At 51.1% G+C, this 19,747-nt stretch overlaps 1 protein-coding gene across 4 annotated transcripts in view; it reads left to right on the forward strand.

Annotated features, from left to right (window-relative positions):
* The first annotated feature begins 4,926 nt into the window (after positions 1 to 4,926).
* Positions 4,927 to 19,747, forward strand: part of LOC123754058 (peroxisomal trans-2-enoyl-CoA reductase-like) — a 54,444-nt gene continuing 39,623 nt past the window's right edge. For 3 of the 4 annotated variants that reach the window (XM_069339843.1, XM_069339356.1, XM_069338433.1), the window contains exon 1: positions 4,927 to 4,945. The gene's annotated coding sequence lies outside the window, so the exon portion shown is untranslated. Of the gene's footprint in view, positions 4,946 to 18,652; positions 18,672 to 19,747 lie in introns of those variants that run through there. The other variant, XM_069338894.1, reaches the window with a different exon arrangement.

Genomic DNA, 19,747 nt, shown 5'->3' on the forward strand with positions numbered 1-19,747 from the left:
TCCTTCTTATGATGTCTTCCACGAAACCATTGGAGAAGCCGTTGTTGACTAGGACCTGCCTTACGCTACAGAGTTCTTCGTCGAGCCGTGGCTGAGAGCACGGTCGACATAAGCGTTAACAACACTCCTCTTGTACCTGTCTGGGCAGTCACTGTTGGCATTCAGGCACATTCCTATGTTTGTTTCCTTAGTGTAGACTGCAGTGTGGAAAACTCCGCTCCTTTCCATGACTGTTACATCTAGAAAGGGCAGCTTCCCATCCTTCTCCATCTCGTAAGTGAAACGTAACACAGAATTCTGCTCAAATGCCTCCTTCAGCTTCTGCAGATGTCTTGACCTTTGCTTTCAACAAATTGATCGAAACTGTGAACGCCAAGAAATCCGGACTCCACCTGCCAAAGAATATTGGGGAATATAAACCTGGATATGCGTATGGAAATGTCAAGACACACAAGCCTGGAAACCCACTTCGGCCAATCATCAGCCAGATACCCACACCCACGTACAGACTGGCGACTTGCTACCCAATCTCCCAACCTTTATGTTCCCAATTTGAACATCTTTACCATTGTGATCATTGCTGTCTTCTTATATGTTCTGCCAATCTGCTGTATGGTGTTTATTAATCTTGTTTTCTGATCGGGAAGAAAAAACAAGCCAGGAGTGGGGGGACCTTAATTTATTAAGTAATGTTTACAGAGCAACTGCTGTACCACAATAAAAGAAGTCGTGTAACATGACTGAGGAGAATGCCAGTACTGCAAGATGCAACTAAGGGAATGAGTCGTAGGACATTAACCGTGCCTAGTGCCAGCTAGCCGAAGCAATGTTGCAGTACTCGCAATCAGCTTAATACTATAATTAAAAACAATGCCAGAGTGAATTGAGTGGCACAGCCAGTACAGTATGTATAAAATATATTCTGTATACACAGAGGGCATAGAAAAGAATAGATAAGAATTTTCAGGGGTAATGATATGCTAGTGCCTAGTTTACATGTAAAGTCTGCAACCCCCCAACTTGCACTGCAAGAGAGCACTTGACATATGTTAAGTAGCTGCGGGCAGCCCTAGACTTTGGGATCCGGCGCAGCACCCCCACTCCGCAGGCCAGCGAAGCCGGTCCCCCACCCCCCGAAGGGCGAGGTGCCCGCTGGCCGCAGAAGTAACTTATCTAGGTAATGGAATGACGTCTTGCCTGACATAGGAGTGGAACGCATCACTTTTCCACCTGCCGACTGCTCTGATTGCTGCCGTTGCCAGGCCATCCTTGGACATCTGCGTGGCCCTGCCGATTCTGAAGGAGTGCGGAGCATAATCGTTTGGAGGCAGGCCTAGTGCTCGAACGGCAGCACGGAGCACCCATGTGAAATCTTGTCTGGTGACTGGGGCGCCCGATTCGCCTAGGAAGATAGGTCCTGGTTCCATGCCCCGTCGTCTTATGTAGTTCGCCATGGCACGGACCAGGCAGTACTTGCTATAGGGGTCTGCACTCAGGGTTAAAGTGGGGGTACGCCCTGCACTGTGCTTGTAGGAGGCAAACGCGATGTCGATCCCTGTCCGCGATAAAGTTAACTGGTCCAAGCGTAGCGTGTGTTGCCCCTTCCCCGTATAGGTCACCTCCCCTGGCCGGAGGCAGGCGTAGGCGAGGGAGAAGAGCAGGTCTTCCCATAAGTCGAGCTGCAGACACCTCGCAGGGCCCCCAGTAGTCGTCTGGTCACGGGCAATCGTCGTGCGGGGAGCCGTTGGGCCTTGTTGCGCGCTCCCTTAAGTAGTTGTGTGACTAGGAACTGGCGAGTAGGATCCTCCCTACCGTGCAGCTTGAACATGAAGGCGATTGCCCCAAGGTAGGCGCTGAGAGAGCGGAAAGCCAAACCTCGAGACAGCAGCGACTGCAGGAAGTTCGCCAGTGTCGTGGACGAGCCCTCGATGGGACACTCCCGTCTCCTGTCGTTCGATACATACGCCACGTACTCCGCCCACTTATGTTGATACGCTCGCCGTGTCGTGGGCTGCAGGGAGTCGAGCAGCGTCCTTACAGTTTCAGGGTGAAGTTGCAGGGCAGGAGGTGTTTCGGGATTGCGGTTGGCTTCTCGGCGAGTCCTGCGTCTCGCTGGAACGAGGGCGGCAGTACCTGCAACCGGGAAAGAGCGTCACAAACCCCGTTTAACTTGCCCAGGAGGTGTGATGAAAGAAGCGTAATATTATGGGTGAGGAGGAGGATTGCCAGTGGCCGGACCAATTGCATGAGGAGGGGGCACCTGGCGGACAGAGATTGCAGCACGTTTACCACAGCAGCATTGTCGGACCTACACACAAGCCTCTTGTTTGCTAACACTGTTGCAAAGATGGATATCCCCATGTAGAACGGGTAAAGTTCGAGGAGCGCAATGTTGAGCCGGCTCCAGTCCATAGGCCAGGTACCCCTGAACCAGGTCGCTCCGAGTGTGAGTCCGTAACCCTTGGATGAGGCGTCCGCACACATCGCGAGGGCGGTGGCGCTCCCCCATCCACCGTCTGGTGGAAAAACCGTTATTCCATTGAATGCGCCGAGGAAAGTGTGCCAGGCTCGCAAGTCGAGCTTCGCCTCCGCGTCCAGCAGGCAGAGGCGTGAGGGACGTTGTACACCTCGTGTGAGCGGGTGAAGTCGTCGGAGGAAGGCCCGTCCCCCCAGTATGACTGACGTGGCGAATTGCAGTTTTCCGATAATCCCCTGCAGGTCCCGCAGGGGAAGGCTCTCGGCCCGCAGAGCATCTTCCACTGAGGCCATGTACTTCGTCCTCTTGTCGTCCGGCAGCCTTGTCTCCATACGTCGGGCGTCGATTTCAAGTCCAAGGAAGGTGAGGCAGGGGCGGGGGCCCTCAGTCTTGTGGGGAGCCAGGGGAACGCCTAGGTGCTCACAGAGGGCAGTGAACACCCGTAGGCTCCGCAAGCACTCGTTGTAGGTAGAACTCACGAAGAGGAAGTCGTCCAGCACCTTCACGACATCCCACACGCCGAACTTCTCCGCGAGGATCCATTGCAGGGCGTCGGAGAACGTCTCGAAGATCCTGCAGGAGGGTGCCGCCCCCATGCTGAGCATTTTCTCGTAGTAGTACCGCCCTCTGTAGGCGAAGCCGAGTAGGTGGTAGTCGCTGGGGTTGACCGGGACGATTCGGAACGCCTCTGCTATGTCGCATTTCGCCAAGTGCGCCCCCGGCGAGCGTCTGACCACCAAGGCCACCGTGTCGTTGATGGACTGGTAGGTCACTGTCGTCGTCTCCCGCGGGATGTTGGCGTTCATGCTCTCGGAGGTATAGGGGTAGCTGAGGTTGTGCAGGAGCCTGTATTTGCCCGGCGTAGACTTCTCTCTCAGGGCTATGGGAGAACACTTGAAGTTCTCAAATGGGGGGACCTTGAAGGGGCCCGCTATGCGCCCCAGGCTCAGTTCCTTGTCGAGCATAGGCCCCACTATATGTGGCAGGGCTGTAGTTGCTGGGGGGTTACGAGAAGAGAGGGGAGTCCGAGCCCCTTCGTAACCGAATAGGAAACCGCCCCGGAAGCCTCCGACAACATAGTCCCGGAGGGGGTAACCCACCAGGAGAGCATCAAATGCGTCTGAGTCCACTGGCGTTGTGACGTGTGTCTTTCTTCCTGCTCTTGTCCTGGGTGGGGCGACGGGAACGATTCTCCTTGGCGGTGGCGACTCGAGGTTTGGCCTGGGGGCACGGGCAGTAGGCAGGGTGTTGCTTGTGGCAGCGCGGGCAGTAGTGCTTGAAGGTGCAGGAGGGATTAAGAACCTGCCCGAAACGCTGCGCGTACTAGTGGCTTTACAAGAGTGTAAATACTGTACTATCCAATGTATTCTCACAAACCCAATGTACCTTCTTGTATATATATAAATAAAATAAAATAAAATAAAGTGTACTGAACTGACGGTATTCGAAACTGTAGTACACCATTAAACCAGTGCCCATTTGATCAGTGCCCATTTGATCAGTGCCCATTTGATCAGTGCCCATTTGATCAGTGCCCATTTGATCAGTGCCCATTTGACCAGTGCCCATTTGATCAGTGCCCATTTGATCAGTGCCCATTTGACCAGTGCCCATTTGATCAGTGCCCATTTGATCAGTGCCCATTTGACCAGTGGTCATTTGACCAGTGGCCATTTGATCAGTGCCCATTTGATCAGTGCCCATTTGATCAGTGCCCATTTGATCAGTGCCCATTTGATCAGTGCCCATTTGATCAGTGCCCATTTGACCAATGCCCATTTGATCAGTGGCCATTTGATTAGTGGCATCATAGTCTTGGAGCGTAGTGTCCTCTCCATCACTCGCTCACTGGTCAGTTTAGCCATTACTTACAATTATTTCTAACTTATTAAACAAGGCCAGATGGCTGTTTTAATATCAGGAACACATTACATCGTCTTGACTAATTTTAGAATAGATTAGATTAGATTTTTTATTCAGGTAAAGATACATACATTGAGGATGCGATACAAACATAATGTAGGATTTAAAGATAGAGCTAGTACATTCAATACCTAATGCCACTAGTACTTTAAGATAGAGCTAGTACATACAATACCTAAAGCCACTAGTACTTTAAGACAGAGCTAGTACATACAATACCTACAGCCGCCAGTACGCATAGCGTCTCGGGCAAGGTGAGGTGGGAAAAACACTTAGACTAAAACTTAATAGTAATTGAGCTTAAAGTATAAATTGCGTTGAAAGAATAAAAATAATAAAAGATAAAATAAGGGGGGAACATGGTAGAAAATAGCCAATATACAAGTTGGTCAACAAACAGCATTTTTTTCTAAAGTAAGACATGGAATAATACTTGAGGAGAAGGAACAATGGGTGAGTGAGGTTACATAAGACTGGTGTTTGTACCTTATCACACAGCCACTAACACGCAGTGCTTCTCACGGAGCCTTAATCTTAACATATCTGGTATGTTTTGATTTTTTATTCTACCACAGATGTGGCCACACATTTACAATGCTAACCAGCATATATACAATTTCTTTTGTCCTCCATGGACAGGGTTAGAGATTTGTTAAACATATAGTTCACGGATTTATTGAACAATCAACCACAGAAGGTGATTGTAGTGCTGTTAAAAAGCTAGGCTAAGCTACATACACAAATACATAAATACACACATTTACGTATACCCTACATAAAGTGTTCGGTGTCTTTTACATAGTGTCATTAATGTGCATTTAATGTTCACCTTTACAAAAGTGAAATGGAATTCTGATCAGCTTCAGATGACAGGGTCGGTCACTCTAATTACCCAAAGCTATCCAAATCTACTCAAAGCTACCCAAGCTTGCTAGTATTACGTCAGTAATGAAGAAATATGATATATTTACTCACTTTAATGTTGGTGCTGAAAGTAGAACATGAAAACACATATTTTTACTCTGAAATAATATAAGTTTATAACGAAATTAGACGAAAACCAAGTGGCATGAGAGGCCATAGGAAGTAGACAGTCCAAGGAACAATGATGTGGAGCGACTTATCCAAGATATATTGTTGCCTACAAGTTATATTAAGTTGGGTTTGGATAGGTTAGGTTAGGTTAGGTTTGGGTAGGTTGGTTAGGTTAGGTAGGTACAGAAGGCTGATATACCAGCTGGGTAATTAGACAGACCCGAAATAATAATAATAATAATATTTTATTCAGGAAAAGTACATACATAGATGCAAAGTTACAAACATAATGTTAGATTTATATTTTATATATTTTTATATATTTTATATATTTATATTTTAGGTGGGTGGCACAATGAGTGGGTGGCACAATGAGTGAGTGGCATATAGGTGGGTGGCACAATGAGTGAGTGGCATATAGGTGGGTGGCACAATGAGTGAGTGGCATATAGGTGGGTGGCACAATGAGTGAGTGGCATATAGGTGGGTGGCACAATGAGTGAGTGGCATATAGGTGGGTGGCACAATGAGTGAGTGGCATATAGGTGGGTGGCACAATGAGTGAGTGGCATATAGGTGGGTGGCACAATGAGTGAGTGGCATATAGGTGGGTGGCACAATGAGTGAGTGGCATATAGGTGGGTGGCACAATGAGTGAGTGGCATATAGGTGGGTGGCACAATGAGTGAGTGGCATATAGGTGGGTGGCACAATGAGTGAGTGGCATATAGGTGGGTGGCACAATGAGTGAGTGGCATATAGGTGGGTGGCACAATGAGTGAGTGGCATATAGGTGGGTGGCACAATGAGTGAGTGGCATATAGGTGGGTGGCACAATGAGTGAGTGGCATATAGGTGGGTGGCACAATGAGTGAGTGACATACAGGTGGGTGGCACAATGAGTGGGTGGCATATAGGTGGGTGGCATATAGGTGGGTGGCACAATGGATGGGTGGCATATAGGTGGGTGGCATAATGGGTGGGTGGCACAATGGGTGGGTGGCATATAGCTGGGTGGCACAATGAGTGAGTGGCATATAGGTGGGTGGCACAATGGGTGGGTGGCACAACGAGTGAGTGGCACAATGGGTGGGTGGCATATAGGTGGGTGGCACAATGGGTGGGTGGTATACAGGTGGGTGGCATATAGGTGGGTGGCATATAGGTGAGTGGCATATGGGTGGGTGGCATATGGGTGGGTGGCATATGGGTGGGTGGCATATAGGTGGGTGGCATATAGGTGGGTGGCATATGGGTGGGTGGCACAATGGGTGGGTGGTATACAGGTGGATGGCACAATGAGTGGGTGGCATATAGGTGAGTGGCATATAGGTGGGTGGCATATGGGTGGGTGGCATATGGGTGGGTGGCATATAGGTGGGTGGCATATAGGTGAGTGGCATATGGGTGGGTGGCATATGGGTGGGTGGCATATGGGTGGGTGGCATATAGGTGGGTGGCATATAGGTGGGTGGCATATGGGTGGGTGGCACAATGGGTGGGTGGTATACAGGTGGGTGGCACAATGAGTGGGTGGCATATAGGTGAGTGGCATATAGGTGGGTGGCATATGGGTGGGTGGCATATGGGTGGGTGGCATATAGGTGAGTGGCATATGGGTGGGTGGCATATGGGTGGGTGGCATATGGGTGGGTGGCATATGGGTGGGTGGCATATGGGTGGGTGGCATATGGGTGGGTGGCATATAGGTGGGTGGCATATAGGTGGGTGGCATATGGGTGGGTGGCATATAGGTGGGTGGCATATAGGTGGGTGGCATATGGGTGGGTGGCATATGGGTGGGTGGCATATACGTGGGTGGCATATGGGAGGGTGGCATATAGGTGGGTGGCATATAGGTGGGTGGCATATGGGTGGGTGGCATATGGGTGGGTGGCATATGGGTGGGTGGCATATAGGTGGGTGGCATATGGGTGGGTGGCATATGGGTGGGTGGCATATGGGTGGGTGGCATATAGGTGGGTGGCATATAGGTGGGTGGCATATAGGTGGGTGGCATATGGGTGGGTGGCATATGGGTGGGTGGCATATGGGTGGGTGGCATATAGGTGGGTGGCATATAGGTGGGTGGCATATAGGTGGGTGGCATATGGGTGGGTGGCATATGGGTGGGTGGCATATAGGTGAGTGGCACAATGGGTGGGTGGCATATGGGTGGGTGGCATATAGGTGGGTGGCATATAGGTGGGTGGCATATGGGTGGGTGGCATATAGGTGGGTGGCATATAGGTGGGTGGCATATGGGTGGGTGGCATATAGGTGGGTGGCATATGGGTGGGTGGCATATGGGTGGGTGGCATATAGGTGGGTGGCATATGGGTGGGTGGCATATGGGTGGGTGGCATATGGGTGGGTGGCATATACGTGGGTGGCATATGGGTGGGTGGCATATAGGTGGGTGGCATATAGGTGGGTGGCATATGGGTGGGTGGCATATGGGTGGGTGGCATATGGGTGGGTGGCATATAGGTGGGTGGCATATGGGTGGGTGGCATATGGGTGGGTGGCATATGGGTGGGTGGCATATAGGTGGGTGGCATATAGGTGGGTGGCATATAGGTGGGTGGCATATGGGTGGGTGGCATATGGGTGGGTGGCATATGGGTGGGTGGCATATAGGTGGGTGGCATATAGGTGGGTGGCATATAGGTGGGTGGCATATGGGTGGGTGGCATATGGGTGGGTGGCATATAGGTGAGTGGCACAATGGGTGGGTGGCATATGGGTGGGTGGCATATAGGTGGGTGGCATATAGGTGGGTGGCATATGGGTGGGTGGCATATAGGTGGGTGGCATATAGGTGGGTGGCATATGGGTGGGTGGCATATAGGTGGGTGGCATATGGGTGGGTGGCATATGGGTGGGTGGCATATAGGTGGGTGGCATATGGGTGGGTGGCATATGGGTGGGTGGCATATGGGTGGGTGGCATATAGGTGGGTGGCATATAGGTGGGTGGCATATAGGTGGGTGGCATATGGGTGGGTGGCATATGGGTGGGTGGCATATAGGTGAGTGGCACAATGGGTGGGTGGCATATGGGTGGGTGGCATATAGGTGGGTGGCATATGGGTGGGTGGCATATAGGTGGGTGGCATATGGGTGGGTGGCATATGGGTGGGTGGCATATGGGTGGGTGGCATATGGGTGGGTGGCATATGGGTGGGTGGCATATAGGTGGGTGGCATATGGGTGGGTGGCATATAGGTGGGTGGCATATGGGTGGGTGGCATATAGGTGAGTGGCACAATGGGTGGGTGGCACAATGAGTGGGTGACACAATAAGTGGGGGGCACAATGGGTGGGTGACAATAAGTGGGGGGCACAATGGGTGGGTGGCACAATAAGTGGGGGGCACAATGGGTGGGTGGCACAATAAGTGGGTGGCACAATGGGTGGGTGGCACAATAAGTGGGGGGCACAATGGGTGGGTGGCACAATAAGTGGGGGGCACAATGAGTGGGTGGCATAATGAGTGAGTGGCACAATGAGTGGGTGACACAATGAGTGGGGTGACACAATGAGTGGGGTGACACAATGAGTGGGTGGCACAATGAGTGGGAGGCACAATGAGTGGGTGACACAATGAGTGGGTGGCACAATGAGTGGGTGGCACAATGAGTGGGTGGCACAATGAGTGGGTGACACAATGAGTGGGGGGCACAATGAGTGGGTGGCACAATGAGTGGGTGGCACAATGAGTGGGTGACACAATGAGTGGGGTGACACAATGAGTGGGGTGACACAATGAGTGGGTGGCACAATGAGTGGGGGGCACAATGAGTGGGTGGCACAATGAATGGGTGGCACAATGAATGGGTGGCACAATAAGTGGGGGGCACAATGGGTGGGTGGCACAATAAGTGGGTGGCACAATGGGTGGGTGGCACAATGGGTGGGTGGCACAATGAATGGGTGGCACAATAAGTGGGGGGCACAATGGGTGGGTGACACAATGAGTGGGGTGACACAATGAGTGGGTGACACAATGAGTGGGGTGACACAATGAGTGGGTGACACAATGAGTGGGAGGCACAATGAGTGGGTGACACAATGAGTGGGGGGCACAATGAGTGGGGGGCACAATGAGTGGGGGGCACAATGAGTGGGTGACACAATGAGTGGGGTGACACAATGAGTGGGTGACACAATGAGTGGGTGACACAATGAGTGGGGTGACACAATGAGTGGGTGACACAATGAGTGGGGGGCACAATGAGTGGGTGGCACAATGAGTGGGTGGCACAATGAGTGGGTGACACAATGAGTGGGGTGACACAATGAGTGGGGTGACACAATGAGTGGGTGGCACAATGAGTGGGAGGCACAATGAGTGGGTGACACAATGAGTGGGTGGCACAATGAGTGGGTGGCACAATGAGTGGGTGGCACAATGAGTGGGTGGCACAATGAGTGGGTGACACAATGAGTGGGTGGCTCAATGAGTGGGTGGCACAATGAGTGGGTGGCACAATGAGTGGGGGGCACAATGAGTGGGTGGCACAATGATTGGGTGACACAATGAGTGGGAGGCACAATGAGTGGGTGGCACAATGAGTGGGGGGCACAATGAGTGGGGGGCATAATGAGTGGGTGGCACAATGAGTGGGGGGGCACAATGAGTGGGGGCACAATGAGTGGGTGGCACAAAAAGTGGGTGGCACAATGAATGGGGGGCACAATGAGTGGGTGGCACAATGAGTGGGGGGCACAATGAGTGGGTGGCACAATGAGTGGGGGGCACAATGAGTGGGTGGCACAATGAATGGGTGGCACAATGAATGGGTGGCACAATAAGTGGGGGGCACAATGGGTGGGTGGCACAATAAGTGGGTGGCACAATGGGTGGGTGGCACAATGGGTGGGTGGCACAATGAATGGGTGGCACAATAAGTGGGGGGCACCATGGGTGGGTGACAATAAGTGGGGGGCACAATGGGTGGGTGGCACAATAAGTGGGGGGCACAATGGGTGGGTGGCACAATAAGTGGGTGGCACAATGGGTGGGTGGCACAATAAGTGGGGGGCACAATGGGTGGGTGGCACAATAAGTGGGGGGCACAATGAGTGGGTGGCATAATGAGTGAGTGGCACAATGAGTGGGTGACACAATGAGTGGGGTGACACAATGAGTGGGGTGACACAATGAGTGGGTGGCACAATGAGTGGGAGGCACAATGAGTGGGTGACACAATGAGTGGGTGGCACAATGAGTGGGTGGCACAATGAGTGGGTGGCACAATGAGTGGGTGACACAATGAGTGGGGGGCACAATGAGTGGGTGGCACAATGAGTGGGTGGCACAATGAGTGGGTGACACAATGAGTGGGGTGACACAATGAGTGGGGTGACACAATGAGTGGGTGGCACAATGAGTGGGAGGCACAATGAGTGGGTGACACAATGAGTGGGTGGCACAATGAGTGGGTGGCACAATAAGTGGGTGGCACAATGAGTGGGTGGCACAATGAGTGGGTGACACAATGAGTGGGTGACACAATGAGTGGGTGGCACAATGAGTGGGTGGCTCAATGAGTGGGTGGCACAATGAGTGGGTGGCACAATGAGTGGGGGGCACAATGAGTGGGTGGCACAATGAGTGGGTGACACAATGAGTGGGAGGCACAATGAGTGGGTGGCACAATGAGTGGGGGGCACAATGAGTGGGGGGCATAATGAGTGGGTGGCACAATGAGTGGGGGGGCACAATGAGTGGGGGCACAATGAGTGGGTGGCACAATAAGTGGGTGGCACAATGAATGGGGTCACAATGAGTGGGTGGCACAATGAGTGGGGGGCACAATGAGTGGGTGGCACAATGAGTGGGGGGCACAATGAGTGGGTGGCACAATGAATGGGTGGCACAATGAATGGGTGGCACAATAAGTGGGGGGCACAATGGGTGGGTGGCACAATAAGTGGGTGGCACAATGGGTGGGTGGCACAATGGGTGGGTGGCACAATGATTGGGTGGCACAATAAGTGGGGGGCACAATGGGTGGGTGGCACAATAAGTGGGGGGCACAATGGGTGGGTGGCACAATAAGTGGGGGGCACAATGGGTGGGTGGCACAATAAGTGGGGGGCACAATGGGTGGGTGGCACAATAAGTGGGGGGCACAATGGGTGGGTGGCACAATAAGTGGGGGGCACAATGGGTGGGTGGCACAATAAGTGGGGGGCACAATGGGTGGGTGGCACAATAAGTGGGTGGCACAATGGGTGGGTGGCACAATGGGTGGGTGGCACAATGGGTGGGTGGCACAATGGGTGGGTGGCACAATAGGTGGGTGGCACAATGAGTGGGTGGCACAATGGGTGGGTGGCACAATGAGTGGGTTGTAACAAAATAGGTTTGTTGTAAGAATTATCCAGAAGATTCCACAAGTCTCGTGTAGGGACCTGACCACAACAATGGCATTCCTCTGGGGATTAGCAAGTCTGCGTCACAAAATGGCTGGCGTCTCTGTTCATAGTTTCGTATAATGAACCATTCTATAGTATTCACTTATTTAGAGAAATTAGCCTTTATTCATTTTGTATTCAAATTGTATTGTATAGTATCACTGTTTATAATATCAAGAGTATTCTAATTAGTAGGATTTTGAGTTAAGTCACTATCAGTGACGTCACGAGCCAGAACTAGGCTATAAGGCGGAGTGATCTGGCGGTCATAGGTCACCAGAGGGTCCATGTCCTCTATTTCTCAAAGGTCAAATAACCATTTTGTAATTGGGAATAGCTCTTCCTTAAGATGCTTGCATAATTTAACTTCAGTTACAATAATTTAACCAATCTGGATCATTCAGTGCAACAGAGGTTAGTTGTTAAACTCAAGCTTTGCTAGTACTTAGAAACGAGGCGGAACAATACAATGCTCTGGTCGGGGGAAGACCAGACGAGGAGAGAACAGTTTGGTTGGAGGAGCAATTCGGGCAGGTGGCCTCCATCATCGGCCCCAAGACAGCACCAACATCTAGCTGGTCTACAGAAGGTAAAGTTGCTCAGAGTGTTATAGGGATAGGTCAACTCATTGCCGTTAAATGTAAAGTCGGGGAGTGTTCAAATCAGGGAGTGATCTGTTTTTTTAGATTTTGTTTAGTTTTGGAATAAATTAATTAGCTAATAATTTGTTTTTTTTATTGATTTCCATTTGTGTGTTATATTTATGTGAATTTGTCCTTGTCACGTGGTCCCCACGAGGCCGAGTTGAATTGGGCACTGAGTCTAACATCGAATCAGGATTATCATTCCCGTTGATTTTATTCCACACTTAAGATCCAAGGTTATCTGTTACTAGTGGGGATCAAGCCCCAAACTTATTGATTGGCATGATCGATCCAGACCTCGATCATTGCTCAGTGTTGCAGGTCTGGTGGTGGCAGCGTAAAGGTGACCCTAGGGTTTTGCTAGAAGCCTAGTCCACGTCATACGGGTTGTAGAATCTCAAGTAGGTAAATCGTCTTGAGACCACGTGGCGTGGGGTCGGCTAAAAGTAAAAGTTTTGGTGTCCCTTGGTAGAGAACAAAAGTAAGATACGGGCAGAGGGAGAGTAAAGGGGGTGAAGAGAACATAAGAACCCCTTCCCCCCGTGTTACAGGGTGGCATATGGGTGGGTGGCACAATGGGTGGGTGGCACAATGGGTGGGTGGCACAATGAGTGGGTTGTATACGGGTGGGTGGCACAATGGGTGGGTGGCAAGATGGGTGGGTTGCAAACGGGTGGGTGGCACAATGGGTGGGTTGCACGATGGGTGGGTTGTATACGGGTGGGTGGCACAATGGGTGGGTGGCATATGGGTGGGTGGCACGATGGGTGGGTTGTATACGGGTGGGTGGCACAATGGGTGGGTGGCACAATGGGTGGGTGGCACGATGGGTGGGTTGTATACGGGTGGGTGGCACAATGAGCGGTTGGCATACGGGTGGGTGGCACAATGAGTGGGTGGCATATGAGTGGGTGGCACAACGAGCGGGTGGCATACAAGTCTCCGTGGTGTAGTGGTAAGACACTCGCCTGGCGTTCCGCGAGCGCTATGTCATGGGTTCGTATCCTGGCCGGGGAGGATTTACTGGGCGCAATTCCTTAACTGTAGCCTCTGTTTAACGCAACAGTAAAATGTGTACTTGGATGAAAAAACGATTCTTCGCGGCAGGGGATCGTATTCCAGGGAACATAGGATTAAGGACTTGCCCGAAACGCTACGCGTACTAGTGGCTGTACAAGAATGTAACAACTCTTGTATATATCTCAAAAAAAAAAAAAAAAAAAAAAGTGGGTTGCACAATGAGTGGGTGGCATACGGGTGGGTGGCACAATGAGTGGGTGGCATACGAGTGGGTGGTACAATGAGTGGGTGGCACAATGAGTGGGTGGCATACAAGTGGGTGGCATTCGAGTGGGTGACACAATGAGTGGGTGGCATACAATTGGGTGGCATTCGAGTAGGTGGCACAATGAGTGGGAGGCATACAAGTGGGTGGCACAATGAGTGGGTGGCACAATGAGTGGGTGGCACAATGGGTGGGTGGCATATAGGTGGGTGGCACAATGAGTGAGTGGCATATAGGTGGGTGGCACAATGGGTGGGTGGCACAATGAGTGGGTGGCACAATGAGTGGGTGGCACAATGAGTGGGTGGCACAATGGGTGGGTGGCACAATGAGTGGGTGGCACAATGGGTGGGTGGCACAATGAGTGGGTGGCACAATGGGTGGGTGGCACAATGAGTGGGTGGCACAATGGGTGGGTGGCACAATGAGTGGGTGGCACAATGGGTGGGTGGCACAATGAGTGAGTGGCACAATGAGTGGGTGGCATATAGGTGGGTGGCACAATGAGTGGGTGGCACAATGGGTGGGTGGCATATAGGTGGGTGGCACAATGAGTGAGTGGCATATAGGTGGGTGGCACAATGGGTGGGTGGCACAATGAGTGGGTGGCACAATGAGTGGGTGGCACAATGCGTGGGTGGCACAATGGGTGGGTGGCACAATGAGTGGGTGGCATATAGGTGGGTGGCACAATGAGTGAGTGGCATATAGGTGGGTGGCACAATGAGTGGGTGACACAATGAGTGGGAGGCACAATGAGTGGGTGGCACAATGAGTGGGGGGCACAATGAGTGGGGGGCATAATGAGTGGGTGGCACAATGAGTGGGGGGCACAATGAGTGGGGGCACAATGAGTGGGTGGCACAATAAGTGGGTGGCACAATGAATGGGGGGCACAATGAGTGGGTGGCACAATGAGTGGGGGGCACAATGAGTGGGTGGCACAATGAGTGGGGGGCACAATGAGTGGGTGGCACAATGAATGGGTGGCACAATGAATGGGTGGCACAATAAGTGGGGGGCACAATGGGTGGGTGGCACAATAAGTGGGTGGCACAATGGGTGGGTGGCACAATGGGTGGGTGGCACAATGATTGGGTGGCACAATGGGTGGGTGGCACAATAAGTGGGGGGCACAATGGGTGGGTGGCACAATAAGTGGGGGGCACAATGGGTGGGTGGCACAATAAGTGGGGGGCACAATGGGTGGGTGGCACAATAAGTGGGGGGCACAATGGGTGGGTGGCACAATAAGTGGGTGGCACAATGGGTGGGTGGCACAATGGGTGGGTGGCACAATGGGTGGGTGGCACAATGGGTGGGTGGCACAATAGGTGGGTGGCACAATGAGTGGGTGGCACAATGGGTGGGTGGCACAATGAGTGGGTTGTAACAAAATAGGTTTGTTGTAAGAATTATCCAGAAGATTCCACAAGTCTCGTGTAGGGACCTGACCACAACAATGGCATTCCTCTGGGGATTAGCAAGTCTGCGTCACAAAATGGCTGGCGTCTCTGTTCATAGTTTCGTATAATGAACCATTCTATAGTATTCACTTATTTAGAGAAATTAGCCTTTATTCATTTTGTATTCAAATTGTATTGTATAGTATCACTGTTTATAATATCAAGAGTATTCTAATTAGTAGGATTTTGAGTTAAGTCACTATCAGTGACGTCACGAGCCAGAACTAGGCTATAAGGCGGAGTGATCTGGCGGTCATAGGTCACCAGAGGGTCCATGTCCTCTATTTCTCAAAGGTCAAATAACTATTTTGTAATTGGGAATAGCTCTTCCTTAAGATGCTTGCATAATTTAACTTCAGTTACAATAATTTAACCAATCTGGATCATTCAGTGCAACAGAGGTTAGTTGTTAAACTCAAGCTTTGCTAGTACTTAGAAACGAGGCGGAACAATACAATGCTCTGGTCGGGGGAAGACCAGACGAGGAGAGAACAGTTTGGTTGGAGGAGCAATTCGGGCAGGTGGCCTCCATCATCGGCCCCAAGACAGCACCAACATCTAGCTGGTCTACAGAAGGTAAAGTTGCTCAGAGTGTTATAGGGATAGGTCAACTCATTGCCGTTAAATGTAAAGTCGGGGAGTGTTCAAATCAGGGAGTGATCTGTTTTTTTAGATTTTGTTTAGTTTTGGAATAAATTAATTAGCTAATAATTTGTTTTTTTTTTATTGATTTCCATGTGTGTGTTATATTTATGTGAATTTGTCCTTGTCACGTGGTCCCCACGAGGCCGAGTTGAATTGGGCACGGAGTCTAACATCGAATCAGGATTATCATTCCCGTTGATTTTATTCCACACTTAAGATCCAAGGTTATCTGTTACTAGTGGGGATCAAGCCCCAAACTTATTGATTGGCATGATCGATCCAGACCTCGATCATTGCTCAGTGTTGCAGGTCTGGTGGTGGCAGCGTAAAGGTGACCCTAGGGTTTTGCTAGAAGCCTAGTCCACGTCATACGGGTTGTAGAATCTCAAGTAGGTAAATCGTCTTGAGACCACGTGGCGTGGGGTCGGCTAAAAGTAAAAGTTTTGATGTCCCTTGGTAGAGAACAAAAGTAAGATACGGGCAGAGGGAGAGTAAAGGGGGTGAAGAGAACATAAGAACCCCTTCCCCCCGTGTTACAGGGTGGCATATGGGTGGGTGGCACAATGGGTGGGTGGCACAATGGGTGGGTGGCACAATGAGTGGGTTGTATACGGGTGGGTGGCACAATGGGTGGGTGGCAAGATGGGTGGGTTGCAAACGGGTGGGTGGCACAATGGGTGGGTGGCATACGGGTGGGTGGCACAATGGGTGGGTTGCACGATGGGTGGGTTGTATACGGGTGGGTGGCACAATGGGTGGGTGGCATATGGGTGGGTGGCACGATGGGTGGGTTGTATACGGGTGGGTGGCACAATGGGTGGGTGGCACAATGGGTGGGTGGCACGATGGGTGGGTTGTATACGGGTGGGTGGCACAATGAGCGGTTGGCATACGGGTGGGTGGCACAATGAGTGGGTGGCATATGAGTGGGTGGCACAACGAGCGGGTGGCATACAAGTCTCCGTGGTGTAGTGGTAAGACACTCGCCTGGCGTTCCGCGAGCGCTATGTCATGGGTTCGTATCCTGGCCGGGGAGGATTTACTGGGCGCAATTCCTTAACTGTAGCCTCTGTTTAACGCAACAGTAAAATGTGTACTTGGATGAAAAAACGATTCTTCGCGGCAGGGGATCGTATTCCAGGGAACATAGGATTAAGGACTTGCCCGAAACGCTACGCGTACTAGTGGCTGTACAAGAATGTAACAACTCTTGTATATATCTCAAAAAAAAAAAAAAAAAAAAAAAAGTGGGTTGCACAATGAGTGGGTGGCATACGGGTGGGTGGCACAATGAGTGGGTGGCATACGAGTGGGTGGTACAATGAGTGGGTGGCACAATGAGTGGGTGGCATACAAGTGGGTGGCATTCGAGTGGGTGACACAATGAGTGGGTGGCATACAATTGGGTGGCATTCGAGTAGGTGGCACAATGAGTGGGTGGCATACAAGTGGGTGGCACAATGAGTGGGTGGCACAATGAGTGGGTGGCACAATGGGTGGGTGGCATATAGGTGGGTGGCACAATGAGTGAGTGGCATATAGGTGGGTGGCACAATGGGTGGGTGGCACAATGAGTGGGTGGCACAATGAGTGGGTGGCACAATGAGTGGGTGGCACAATGGGTGGGTGGCACAATGAGTGGGTGGCACAATGGGTGGGTGGCACAATGAGTGGGTGGCACAATGGGTGGGTGGCACAATGAGTGGGTGGCACAATGGGTGGGTGGCACAATGAGTGGGTGGCACAATGGGTGGGTGGCACAATGAGTGAGTGGCACAATGAGTGGGTGGCATATAGGTGGTTGGCACAATGAGTGGGTGGCACAATGGGTGGGTGGCATATAGGTGGGTGGCACAATGAGTGAGTGGCATATAGGTGGGTGGCACAATGGGTGGGTGGCACAATGAGTGGGTGGCACAATGAGTGGGTGGCACAATGCGTGGGTGGCACAATGGGTGGGTGGCACAATGAGTGGGTGGCATATAGGTGGGTGGCACAATGAGTGAGTGGCATATAGGTGGGTGGCACAATGAGTGGGTGGCATATAGGTGGGTGGCACAATGAGTGAGTGGCACAATGGGTGGGTGGCACAATGGGTGGGTGGCACAATAAGTGGGTTGTAACAAACTAGGTTTGTTGTAAGAATTATCCAGAAGGTTCCAGAAGTCTCGTGTAGGGACCTGACCTCAACAATGGCATTCCTCTGGGGATTAGCAAGTCTGAGTCACAAAATGGCTGGCGTCTCTGTTCATAGTTTCGTATAATGAACCATTCTATAGTATTCACTTATTTAGAGAAATTAGCCTTTATTCGTTTTGTATTCAAATTGTATTGTATAGTATCACTGTTTATAATATCAAGAGTATTCTAATTAGTAGGATTTTGAGTTAAGTCACCATCAGTGACGTCACGAGCCAGAACTAGGCTATAAGGCGGAGTGATCTGGCGGTCATAGGTCACCAGATGTTCCACATCCTCTATTTCTCAAAGGTCAAATAACCATTTTGTAATTGGGAATAGCTCTTCCTTAAGATGCTTGTGTAATTTAACTTCAGTTACAATAATTCAACCAATCTGGATCATTCAGTGCAACAGAGGTTAGTTGTTAAACTCAAGCTTTGCTAGTACTTAGAAATGAGGCGGAACAATACAATGCTCTGGTCTGGGTAAGACCAGACGAGGAGAGAACAGTGTGGTTGGAGGAGCAATTCGGGCAGGTGGCCTCCATCATCGGCCCCAAGACAGCACCAACATCTAGCTGGTCTACAGAAGGTAAAGTTGCTCAGAGTGTTATAGGGATAGGTCAACTCATTGCCGTTAAATGTAAAGTCGGGGAGTGTTCAAATCAGGGAGTGATCTGTTTTTTTAGATTTTGTTTAGTTTTGGAATAAATTAATTAGCTAATAATTTGTTTTTTTTATTGATTTCCATGTGTGTGTTATATTTATGTGAATTTGTCCTTGTCACGTGGTCCCCACGAGGACGAGTTGAATTGGGCACGGAGTCTAACATCGAATCAGAATTATCATTCCCGTTGATTTTATTCCACACTTAAGATCCAAGGTTATCTGTTACTAGTGGGGATCAAGCCCCAAAGTTATTGATTGGCATGATCGATCCAGACCTCGATCATTGCTCAGTGTTGCAGGTCTGGTGGTGGCAGCGTAAAGGTGACCCTAGGGTTTTGCTAGAAGCCTAGTCCACGTCATACGGGTTGTAGAATCTCAAGTAGGTAAATCGTCTTGAGACCACGTGGCGTGGGGTCGGCTAAAAGTAAAAGTTTTGGTGTCCCTTGGTAGAGAACAAAAGTAAGATACGGGCAGAGGGAGAGTAAAGGGGGTGAAGAGAACATAAGAACCCCTTCCCCCCGTGTTACAGGGTGGCATATAGGTGGGTGGCACAATGGGTGGGTGGCACAATGAGTGGGTTGTATACGGGTGGGTGGCAAGATGGGTGGGTTGCAAACGGGTGGGTGGCACAATGAGTGGGTTGTATACGGGTGGGTGGCACAATGGGTGGGTTGCAAACGGGTGGGTGGCACAATGGGTGGGTGGCACAATGGGTGGGTGGCATACGGGTGGGTGGCACAATGGGTGGGTGGCACAATGGGTGGGTGGCACAATGAGTGGGTTGTATACGGGTGGGTGGCACAATGGGTGGGTGGCAAGATGGGTGGGTTGCAAACGGGTGGTTGGCACAATGGGTGGGTGGCATACGGGTGGGTGGCACAATGAGTGGGTTGTATACGGGTGGGTGGCACAATGGGTGGGTGGCACAATGGGTGGGTTATATATGGGTGGGTGGCACAATGGGTGGGTGGCATATGGGTGGGTGGCACGATGGGTGGG

This window comes from Procambarus clarkii, chromosome 1 (assembly GCF_040958095.1).
Source record: "Procambarus clarkii isolate CNS0578487 chromosome 1, FALCON_Pclarkii_2.0, whole genome shotgun sequence".
In the NCBI taxonomy this organism is placed as follows: Eukaryota; Metazoa; Arthropoda; class Malacostraca; order Decapoda; family Cambaridae; genus Procambarus; species Procambarus clarkii.